Source organism: Hordeum vulgare, chromosome 6H (genome assembly GCF_904849725.1).
Source record: "Hordeum vulgare subsp. vulgare chromosome 6H, MorexV3_pseudomolecules_assembly, whole genome shotgun sequence".
NCBI classification, from domain to species: Eukaryota; Viridiplantae; Streptophyta; class Magnoliopsida; order Poales; family Poaceae; genus Hordeum; species Hordeum vulgare.
Window position 1 is genome coordinate 316291222 of NC_058523.1, and position 11405 is coordinate 316302626.

Sequence of the window (11405 nt, forward strand, 5' to 3'; positions counted from 1 at the left end):
ATTCCTTGAACTTGTCCATAACCCTTAGCGACAACTCTAGCCTTATAGATGGTCACATTACCATCTGCGTGAGTCTTCTTCTTAAAGATCCATTTGTTTTCTATGGCTCGCCGATCATCGGGCAAGTCCACCAAAGTCCATACTTTGTTCTCATACATGGATGCTATCTCGGATTTCATGGCTTCAAGCTATATGTTGGAATCCGGGCCTGCGATTGCTTCTTCATAGTTCGAATATTCACTGTTGTCCAACAACATGATTTCCATGACATGGTTGTCGTACCACTCTGGTGTGGAACGTGTCCTTGCGGACCTTCGAGGTTCAGTAGCAACTTGACCTAGGGTTTCATGATCATCATCATTAACTTGTTCTCTAGCCGGTGCAGGCACCTCAGAAACATTTTCTTGTGCTGCGCTACTCTCCGGTTCGAGAGGTGGTACAATTACATCATCAAGTTCTACTTTCCTCCCACTTACTTCTTTCGAGAGAAACTCTTTCTCTAGAAAGGATCTATTCTTGGCAACAAAGATTTTGCCTTCGGATCTAAGATAGAAGGTATACCCAATAGTTTCCTTAGGGTATCCTATGAAGACACATTTTTCCGCTTTAGGTTCGAGCTTCTCAGGTTGAAGTTTCTTCACATAAGCATCGTAGCCCCAAACTTTCAAAAACGACAGCTTAGGTTTCTTTCCAAACCATAATTCATACAGTGTCGTCTCAATGGATTTAGACGGTGCCCTATTTAAAGTGAATGCAGCAGCTTCCAATGCATATCCCCAAAATGATAGCGGCAGATAAGTAAGAGACATCATAGATTGCACCATACCAAATAAAGTGTAATTACGATGTTCAGACACACCGTTACTCTGCGATGTGCCAGGCGGCGTGAGTTGTGAAACAATTCCACATTTCCTTAAGTGTGTGCCAAACTTGTGACTCAAATATTCTCCTCCACGTTCAGATCGTAGGAACTTTATTTTCTTGTCTCGTTGATTCTCTACCTCACTCTAAAGTTCCTTGAACCTTTCAAAGTTTTCAGACTTGTGCTTCATTAAGTAGACATACCCATATCTGCTTAAGTCATCAGTGAGGGTGAGAACATAACAATACCCACCACGAGCCTCAACGCTCATTGGACTGCATAGATCGGTATGTATTATTTCTAAGAAGTTGGTTGCTCGCTCCATTGTTCCGGAGAATGGAGTCTTGGTCATCTTGCCCATGAGGCACGGTTCGCATGTGTCAAATGATTCAAAATCAAGAGACTCCAAAAGTCCATCTGTATGGAGTTTCTTCATGCACTTGACACCTATATGACCAAGGCGACAGTGCCACAAGTATGTGGGACTATCATTATCAACCTTACACTCACACTATGAATATGTGTAACATCACGTTCGAGATTCATTAAGAATAAACCATTGACCAATGGGGCATGACCATAAAACATATCACTCATATAAATGGAACAACCATTATTCTCAAATTTAAATGAGTAGGCATCTTGCATCAAGCGAGATCCCGATACAATGTTCATGCTCAAAGCCAGTACAAAATAACAATTATTAAGGTTTAAAACTAACCCCTAAGGTAGATGTAGAGGTAGAGTGCCGACGTCGATCACATCGACCTTGGAACCATTCCCGACGCGCATCGTCACCTTGTACTTTGTCGGCCTCCGCTTATTCCGCAGTTCCTGTTTTGAGTTGAAAATGTGAGCAACAACACCGGTATCAAATACCCATGAGCTACTACGAGTGCTGGTAAGGTACACATCGATAACATGTATATCATATATACCTTTGACGTTGTCGGCCTTCTTATCTGCTAAGTACTTGGGGCAGTTCCGCTTTTAGTGACCGGTTCCCTTGCAATAATAGCACTCAGTCTCAGGCTTGGGTCCTTTCTTTGGCTTCTTCCCGGCAACTGGTTTACCAGGTGCGGAAACTACTTTGCCGTCCTTATTGAAGTTCTTTTTACCCTTTCCTTTCTTGAAACTGGTGGTCTTATTCACCATCAACACTTGATGTTCTTTCTTGATTTCTACCTCTAGTGATTTCAGCATTGAATACCACTCGGGAATGGTATTCTCCATCCCTTGCATGTTATAGTTCATTACAAAGCCCTTATAGCTAGGTGGAAATGACTGGAGGTTTTTGTCAATAATCGCGTCATCTCGGAGTTCAACTCCCAGCCGAGACAAACGGTTGTGCAACCCAGACATTCTGAGTATGTGCTCACTGACAGAACTATTTTCCTCCATCTTACAACTAAAGAACTTGTCAGAGACTTCATATCTCTCGACCCGGGCATGAGCTTGGAAAACTCAGCTCCTTGAACATCTCATATGCTCCATATTACTCAAAACACTTTTGGAGCCCCGGTTCTAAACTGTAGAGCATGCTGCACTGAACCAAAGAGTAGTCATCACTTTGTGACTACCAGGCGTTCCTAGCGTCCCGAGCTGCCGCGGGAACGAGAGGGTCACCTAGCGGTGTATCAAGGACATATGCCTTCTTGCAAGCCATGAGGATGAGCTTTAAATTACGAGCCCAGTACGCATAGTTGCTACCATCGTCTTTCAGCTTGGTTTTCTCTAGGAACGCGTTGAAATTGAATGGGACATGTGCGTTGTCCATTGGATCTACAATATAGATTGTAAAGACAAATTTTAGACTAAGTTCATGATAATTAAGTTCATCTAATCAAATTATGTAATGAACTCCCACTTAGATGGACATCCCTCTAGTCATTCAAGTGATACATGACCCACATCGACTAGGCCGTGTCCAATCATTACGTGAGACGGACTAGTCATCAATGGTGAGCATCTCCATGCTTATCGTATCATCCATACGACTCATGTTCGAACTTTCGATCTCTCATATTCCGAGGCCATGTATGTACATGCTAGGGCCGTCGAGTCAACCTAAGTGTTTTGCGTGTGTAAATCTAGCTTACACCCGTTGTACGCGAACGTTAAAATCTAGCACATCTGATCATCACGTGGTGCTTCGAGACAACGATCCTTCGCAACGGTGCACGCTTAGGGGAATACATATCTTGAAATTTAGTGAGGGATCATCTTATCTTTGCTACCATCGTTCTAAGCAATAAGATGAAAACATGATAAACATCACATGCAAATCATATAGTGGCATGATATGGCCAATATCATCTTGCTCCTTTTATCTCCATCTTCGGGGCACGGCATGATCATCATTATCACTCGCATGATCATCATTATCACTCGCATGACACGATGATCTCCATCATTGTGTCTACATGAAGTCATCTCGCCAACTATTACTTCTACTACTATGGCTAACAGTTAGCAATAAAGTAAAGTAATAACATGACGTTGCATCTCATACAATAAATTAAGACAACTGCTATGGCTCCTGCCGGTTGTCATACTCATCGACATGCAAGTCGTGAATCCTATTACAAGAACATGATCAATCTCATACATGACATATATAACATCACATCCTTTTGGCCATATCACATCACATGTCATACCCTGCAAAAACAAGTTAGACGTCCTCTAATTGTTGTTGCAAGTTTTATGTGGCTGATTTGGGTTTCTAGCAAGAACTCTTCTTACCTACGTGGCATCCACAATGTTGATATGCCAATGCTATTTACCCTTCATAAGGACCCTTTTCATCGAATCCAATTCGACTAAAGTGGGAGACACAGACACCCGCTAGCCACCTTATGCAACAAGTGCATGTGAGGCAGTGGAACGAGTCTCACGTAAGCGTACATGTAAAGTCGGTCTGGGATGCTTCATCCCACAATACCACCGAAAAAAGATTGGACTAGTAACGGCAAGCAATTGACAAAATCATCGCCCACAACTTTTGTGTTCTACTCGTGCATAAAATCTACGCATATAACCTGGCTCTGATACCACTGTTGGGTCATGTAGTAGTAATTCAAAAAAATCGTACATCATACCAAGATCTATCTAGGAGATGCTAGCAATGATCAAGGGGTAGAGCATCTTCATACCTTTGAAGATCTCTAAGCGGAAGAGTTACTATGAATGCGGTTGCTGGAGTCATACTCGTAGCGATTCAGATCGCGAAAGATTGCGATCTAAGCGTCGAACAACGGCACCTCCGCATTCAACACACGTGCAGCCCGGTGACATCTCCTTCACCTTGATCCATCAAGGAGAAAGGAGAGGTCGAGGGAGAGCTCCGGCAGCACGACGGCGTGGTGACGGTGGAGCTATGCACTTCTCCGGTAGAGCTTCTCCAAGCACTGCGGAGGAGGAGAAGAGGGAGAGCTAGGGCCGCGCCTTGGGGAGGTGTAAAAAGGTGTATGGAGCCCTCCCAAAACCCTCTATATATAGGAGGGAGGGAGAGGGGGTCGGCCACCCAAGGGTTTCCCCTAGGTGGTGCAGCGGCCAAGAGGAGGAGGGGGCGGCTCCCTAGGAGGTGGCTTGCCACCCAAGGCAGCCACCACGCCCTAGGGTTGTGCCCCCTATGCGCCTTGGGCCTTGGTGGGTGGCGCACAAGCCCATCTAGGGGTTGCTTCCCATCCACTTTTGGCCCACATGGCCCTCCGAGGCTGGTGGACCCCGGGAACCGTTCCGGTGATTCCGGTACAATACCGACGATCCTCAAAACATTTCCGGCGATCAAATCTCCACTTCCTATATATGAATATTTACCTCCGGACCATTCCAGAACTCCTCGTGACATTCAGGATCTCATCCAGGATTTTGATCAACATTCGGTAATCACATACTATTCCCATTACAAATCTAGCGTCATCAAACCTTAAGTGCGTAGACCGTGTGGGTTCAGAACCATGCAGACATGACCGAGACATCTCTCTGGTCAATAACCAACAACGAGGTCTGGATATCCATGTTGGTTCCCACATGTTCCATGATGATTGCTATCCCACAGACAACAGCGCGAGAAATTGAAACGTTGACAGAGGTTGGGCTTGCGTTGGTTTTTCCCATGAAGAGGAAAGGGTGATGCAGCACAAGAGCAGTAAGTATTTCCCTCAGTTTGAAAAGCAAGGTATCGATCCAGAAGGAGGGTCTCATCAAGTCCAGAGTACCTGCGCAAACACAAACAAGCTTGCACCCAACGCTTCAAAGAGGTTGTCAACCCCTTCAAGATTGTTTGCAAAGTGAGATCTGAAGGCGGAAAGTGCAACAAAGTAAAAAGTGTAAGGCTGAAAATATGGTGTGGAGTAGACCCTGGGGGCCATAGTGTTCACTAGAGGCTTCTCTCCAGATAGCAAGTGTTACAGTGGGTGAACAAATTACTGTCGAGCAATTGATAGAACCGCGCAAAGTCATGACAATATCTAAGGCAATGATCATACATATAGGCATCACGTCCGAGACAAGTAGACCGATACTTTCTGCATCTACTACTATTACTCCACACATCAACCGATATCCAGCATGCATCTAGTGTATTGAGTTCATGACGAACAGAGTAACGCTTTAAGCAAGATGACATGATATAGAGGGATAATCTCAAACCAATGATGAAAATCCCCATCTTTTTACCCTTGATGGCAACAACACGATGCGTGCCTTGCTACCCCTTCTGTCACTAGGTGAGGTCACCGCACGGTATGCACCCAAAACCAACCACTTCTCCCATTGCAAGAATCATAGATCTAGTTGGCCAAACAAAACCCACAACTCGAAGAGAATTACAAGGATATGAAATCATGCATAAGAGAGATCAGAAGAAACTCAAATAAGATTAATAGATAATCTGATCATAAATCCACAATTCATTGGATCTCGACAAACACACCGCAGAAGAAGATTACATCGGATAGATCTCCATGAAGATCATGGAGAACTTTGTATTGAAGATCCAAGAGAGAGAAGAAGCCATCTAGTTACTAGCTATGGACCCGTAGGTCTATGGTGAACTACTCATGCATCATCGGAGAGGTCATGGTGTTGATGAAGAAGCCCTCCGTATCCGAATCCCCCCTCCGGCAGGGCACCAGAACGTGCCCCAGATGGGATCTTGCGGAGACAGAAGCTTGCGGCGGCGGAAAAGTACTTTCGATGGTTTCCTAATTGTTTTGGTATTTTTAGGGAATATATAGGCGCAACCCCTAGGTTAGGGGACGCTCAGGGGGCCCACAAGCCTAGATGGCGCGGCCTTCCCCCCTGGCCGCGGGGTGGGGGCTTGTGGGGCCTCTGGGGATCCCCTGCCTTGGCTCCCAAGCTCCCCGATCTTCTTTCGTTCCAGAAAAAATCTTTTCGGGGATTTTCTTCCGTTTGGACTCCATTTCAAAATCTCCTCTGAAAGGGGTCAAAACATGGAAAAAAACAGGAACTAGCACTTGGCACTGAGTTAATAAGTTAGTCCCAAAAAATAAATAAAAGGCATGCAAAACATCCAGAGTTTGACAAGATAATAGCATGAAACCATAAAAAATTATATATACGTTGGAGACGTATCAAGCATCCCCAAGCTTAACTCCTGCTCGTCCTCGAGTAGGGAAGTGATAAAGAATGAATTTTTGATGTGGAATGCTACCTCGCATAGCTGTCCTTTGCAACTTCTTTCACGTGGCATGAATGTTCAGATCCGTAAGATTTAAAACAATAGTTCACTATTGACATGAAAACAGTAATACTTTAAGCAAACTAGCAAAGTAATCATGAACTTTCAAAATAACAAGGCCAAAGGAAGTTATCCCTACAAAATCATATAGTCTGGCTATGCTCCATCATCCTCACACAACTAATGTAAATCATGCACAACCCCGGAATTGGCCAAGTAATTGTTTTCGCACTCTTACTTTCTCAAACTCTTTATAACTATCACGCAATACATGAGCGCGAGCCATGGATATAGCACTATAGGTGGAATAGAGTGTGGTGGTGGTTGTGAGACAAAAAGGAGGAGATGGTCACACTGACTCGGCGTATCAATAGGCTCTGGAGATGCCCATTAATAGATATCAATGTGAATGAGTAGGGATTGCCATACAAGAGATGCACTAGAGCTATAAGTATGTGAAAGCTCAAAAGGAAAACTAGTGGGTGTGCATCCAACTTGCTTGCTCATGAAGACCTAGGGCAATTTTGAGGAAGCCCATCATTGGAATATACAAGCCAAGTTATATAATGAAGATTCCCACTAGCATATGGTAGTGACAAAGCAAGAAGCTCTCAATCATGAAGAACATGGTGCTATTATGAAGCACAAGTGTGGAAAAAGATAGTAGCATTGTCCCTTCTCTCTTTTTCTCTCATTTTTTCTCATTTGGGCTCTTAGGCCTCTTTTTTCTATTTTTTTTTGTTTTTGGGCTCTTTGGCCTCTTTTTTTCCTCACATGGGACAATGCTCTAATAATGTTGATCATCACACTTTTATTTACTCACAGCTCAAAGATCACAATGATGATGACTCCATAGGAAATGCCTCCGACGGTGTACCGATATGTGCAACGATCTAGCATGGCATATGACGTTGAAACATCTCGCTAGCTATCTTACGATCATGCAATGGCAATATGAGAGTGACAGCACAAGTCATGAGTCGGAATGGTGGGAGTTGCATGGCAATATATCTGGGAATGGCTATGAAAATGCCATAGTAGGTAGATATGGTGGTTGTTTTGAGGAAGGAGTTTGCTGGGTTTGTGCACCGGCCAGAATTGCGCGGCACTAGAGAGGCTAGCAAAGGTGGAAGGTGAAAGCTCATATATACCATGGGCTCACATTAGTCATGAAGAACTCACATACTTATTGCGAAAGTTTTTATTAGTAATCGAAACAAAGTGCTAAACGCATACTCCGAGGGGAAGGGTTGGTAGGTGTAAACCATCGCGCGGTCCCGACCTCAACACAAAGGATGACAATCAATAGATCAATTATGCTCCGACTTCCTAACATAGCGCTTCACCATACATGCATGCTACGGGAATCACTAACTCCAACACAAGTATCTCTAGATTCACAACACCCTACTAACATAACTCTCGATATTACCGAATCCACGTCTCAAAACTAATTGAGAGGAATCGAAACTTCTCTTTCTACTCAATGCACATGAAGATGGAGGTTTTTGCATCCTCTTTGGGTACCTAGCACATTTGGGACTACTTTCATAGCATAAGCAAACTACCAAATCATGCACCGCCATGCTCTAAAGATATAAGTGAAGCACAAGAGCAAAAGTATCTAGCTCAAAAGATATAAGTGAAGCATTATGAGCATTCTAGCAAAATCACGATGAGTGCATGTCTCTCTCTCTAAAAAAGGTGTGCAGTAAGGATGATTGTGACCAAACAAAAATAAAAGACTCCTATGATACAAGACGCTCCAAGCAAAACACATATCATGTGGTGAATAAAAATATTGCTCCAAGTAATGTTACCGATAGATTGAAGACGAAAGAGGGGATGCCTTCCTGGGGCATCCCCAAGCTTAGGCCTTTTGGTGTCCTTGAATTTGGCTTGGGATGCCTTGGGAATCCCCAAGCTTGAGCTCTTTCCACTCCTTATCTCTTTGTCCATGAGAACATCACCCAAAACTTGAAAACTTCACAACACAAAACTTAAACACAAACTTGTGATAACATTAGTACAAGAAAACAAACTACCACTTCTTTTGGTACTATAGAAAACTTGAATTCCATCTATATTGATGATGGGCTACTATATTCTCACTTTTCCATGGCTAGTACCCCCCGATACTAACCATAGTTTCATCAAAACAAGCAACCAACTCAACAAAAACAGAATGTGTGAAAAACAGACCAGTTTGTAGCAATCTGTATGCTTCGTATACTTATGGTACCTCAAAAAATCTGAACAATTACGACGGCCTTGAAAAAAATCATATCAATCAGCAGCAAAAAGAATCAAGTCAAAAGCTCTATCTGAATAAAAATGAAAAATCATCTCGTGAGCGAAAAGTTTCTGTTTTTTCCAGCGGGATCAAACAACCATTACCAAGAGTAGTCATAAAGGCTTTGCTTGGCTCAAACACAAAAAGAAACACAAAAAACACAATCACAACAGAATTATGAAAGTGTGGACGCAAAAAAAACAGAAAGAAAAAGATAAATTCATTGGGTTGCCTCCCAACAAGCGCTATAGTTTAACGCCCTTAGCTAGGCATAAAAGCGATAGAATCACGTATCGTCGTCTTTGGTGCTCAAACCATAAGTGGCCCTCATCATGGATTCATAAGGCAATCTTATTTTCTTTCTAGGGAAGTGTTACATGCCCTTCCTTAAAGTAAATTAAAATCTAATATTCCATTCCTTCATATCGATGATAGCACCGATAGTCCTTAAGAAAGGTCTACCAAGAATAATACATGTAGGATTGCAATCAATGTCAAGCACAATGAAATCCACGGGTACATAGTTCCTATTTGCAATAATAAGAACATTGTTGATCCTTCCCATGGGTTTCTTGACAGTAGAATCAGCAAGATGCAAATTAAGAGAACACTCTTCAATCGCATTAAAACCCAGAACATCACATAAAGACTTTGGAATCGCAGAAACACTAGCACCCAAATCACACAAAGCATTGCACTCATAGTTTCTGATTTTGATTTTTTTGGTAGGTTCCCACTCATCATGAAGCTTTCTAGGGATAGAGACTTTCAATTCAAGTTTTTCTTCAAGAGATTTTATCATAGCTTCGACGGTATGATCGGTAAAGGCTTTGTTTTGGCAATAAGCGTGTGGAGAGTTCAACATGGATTGCATCAAAGAAATGCATTCAATCAAGGAGCAACTATCATAATTGAATTCCTTGAAATCCACGGTAGTAATTTCATTACTACTCAAAGTTTTAACGTTTTCTACTCCACTTTTAATGCTTTTAGCATCAAGATAGATGGACTCCGAATCATTGGGGCACTTTTCAACCAAAGTAGATTCATATCCAGCCCCATAATCATTAGGTTTGACACAAGAAAACAAAGATCCAATTGGAGTCACACCAAGCACTTTAAGATCTTCATGATTCTCAACACGAGAACACGCCTTTTTAAGCCATTCATGTCTAGCACGAATTTGGGCGGTTCTTTCTTGGGTCTCAATCATGGAAACACGTATAGCTTTCAAAGTTTCATGCATGTTGATTTTGGAAGGAGCACATCTAACTTTCAAAGCATCAACATCACAAGAAATTATATCCACACTCTTAGCCAAATCGTCAATTTTGAGTAGTTTTTGTTGGGGAACGTCGCATGGGAAACAAAAATTATCCTACGCGCACGAAGACCTATCATGGTGATGTTCATCTATGAGAGGGGATTTCCGATCTACGTACCCTTGTAGACCGCACAGTAGAAGCGTTAAGAAACGCGGTTGATGTAGTGGAACGTCCTCACGTCCCTCGATCCGCAACGTGAACCGTCCGGCGATCCGTCCCACGATCCGCTCCGATCTATTACCGAACGGACGGCACCTCCGCGTTCAGCACACGTACAGCTCGACGATGATCTCGGCCTCCTTGATCCAGCAAGAGATACGGAGAGGTAGATGAGTTCTCCGGCAGCGTGACGACGCTTCGGAGGTTGGTGGTGATCTAATCTCAACACGGCTCCGCCCGAGCTCCGCAGAAACGCGATCAAGAGGAAAAACCATGGAGGTATGTGGTCGGGCTGCCGTGGCAAAAGTTGTCTCAAATCAGCCCTAAAACCCCACTATATATAGGAGGGAGGGAGGGGAGGAGGCAGCCTCAAAACCTAAATGTTTGGCCGAAATTAGAGGTGGAGGAGTCCTACTCCAATCCTACTTGGAGTAGGATTCCACCTTCCCACTTGGAAACTATTTCCACCTTGTGTTTTTTCCTTTTCAAACCTTATGGGCCTTAGTGGGAACTTATTCCAGCCCACTAGGGGCTGGTTTATCTTTTCCCATAGCCCATGAGACCCCTTGGGGCGTGACACCCCTCCTGATGGTCCCCGGCACCCCTCTCGGCACTCCCAGTACACTACCGATGAGCCCGAAACTTTTTCCGGTAATGCACGAAAACCTTCCGGTAACCAAATGAGGTCATCCTATATATCAATCTTTGTTTCCGGACAATTCCGGAAACCCTCGTGACCTCCATGATCTCATCCGGGACTCCGAACAACATTCGGTAACCAACCATGTAACTCAAATACGCATAAAACAATGTCGAACCTTAAGTGTGCAGACCCTGCGGGTTTGAGAACTATGTAGACATGACCCGAGAGACTCCTCGGTCAATATCCAATAGCGGGACCTGGATGCCCATATTGGATCCTACATATTCTACGAAGATCTTATCGTTTGAACCTCAGTGCCAAGGATTCATATAATCCCGTATGTCATTCCCTTTGTCCTTCAGTATGTTATTTGCTCGAGATTCGATCGTCGGTATCCGCATACCTTTTTCAATCTC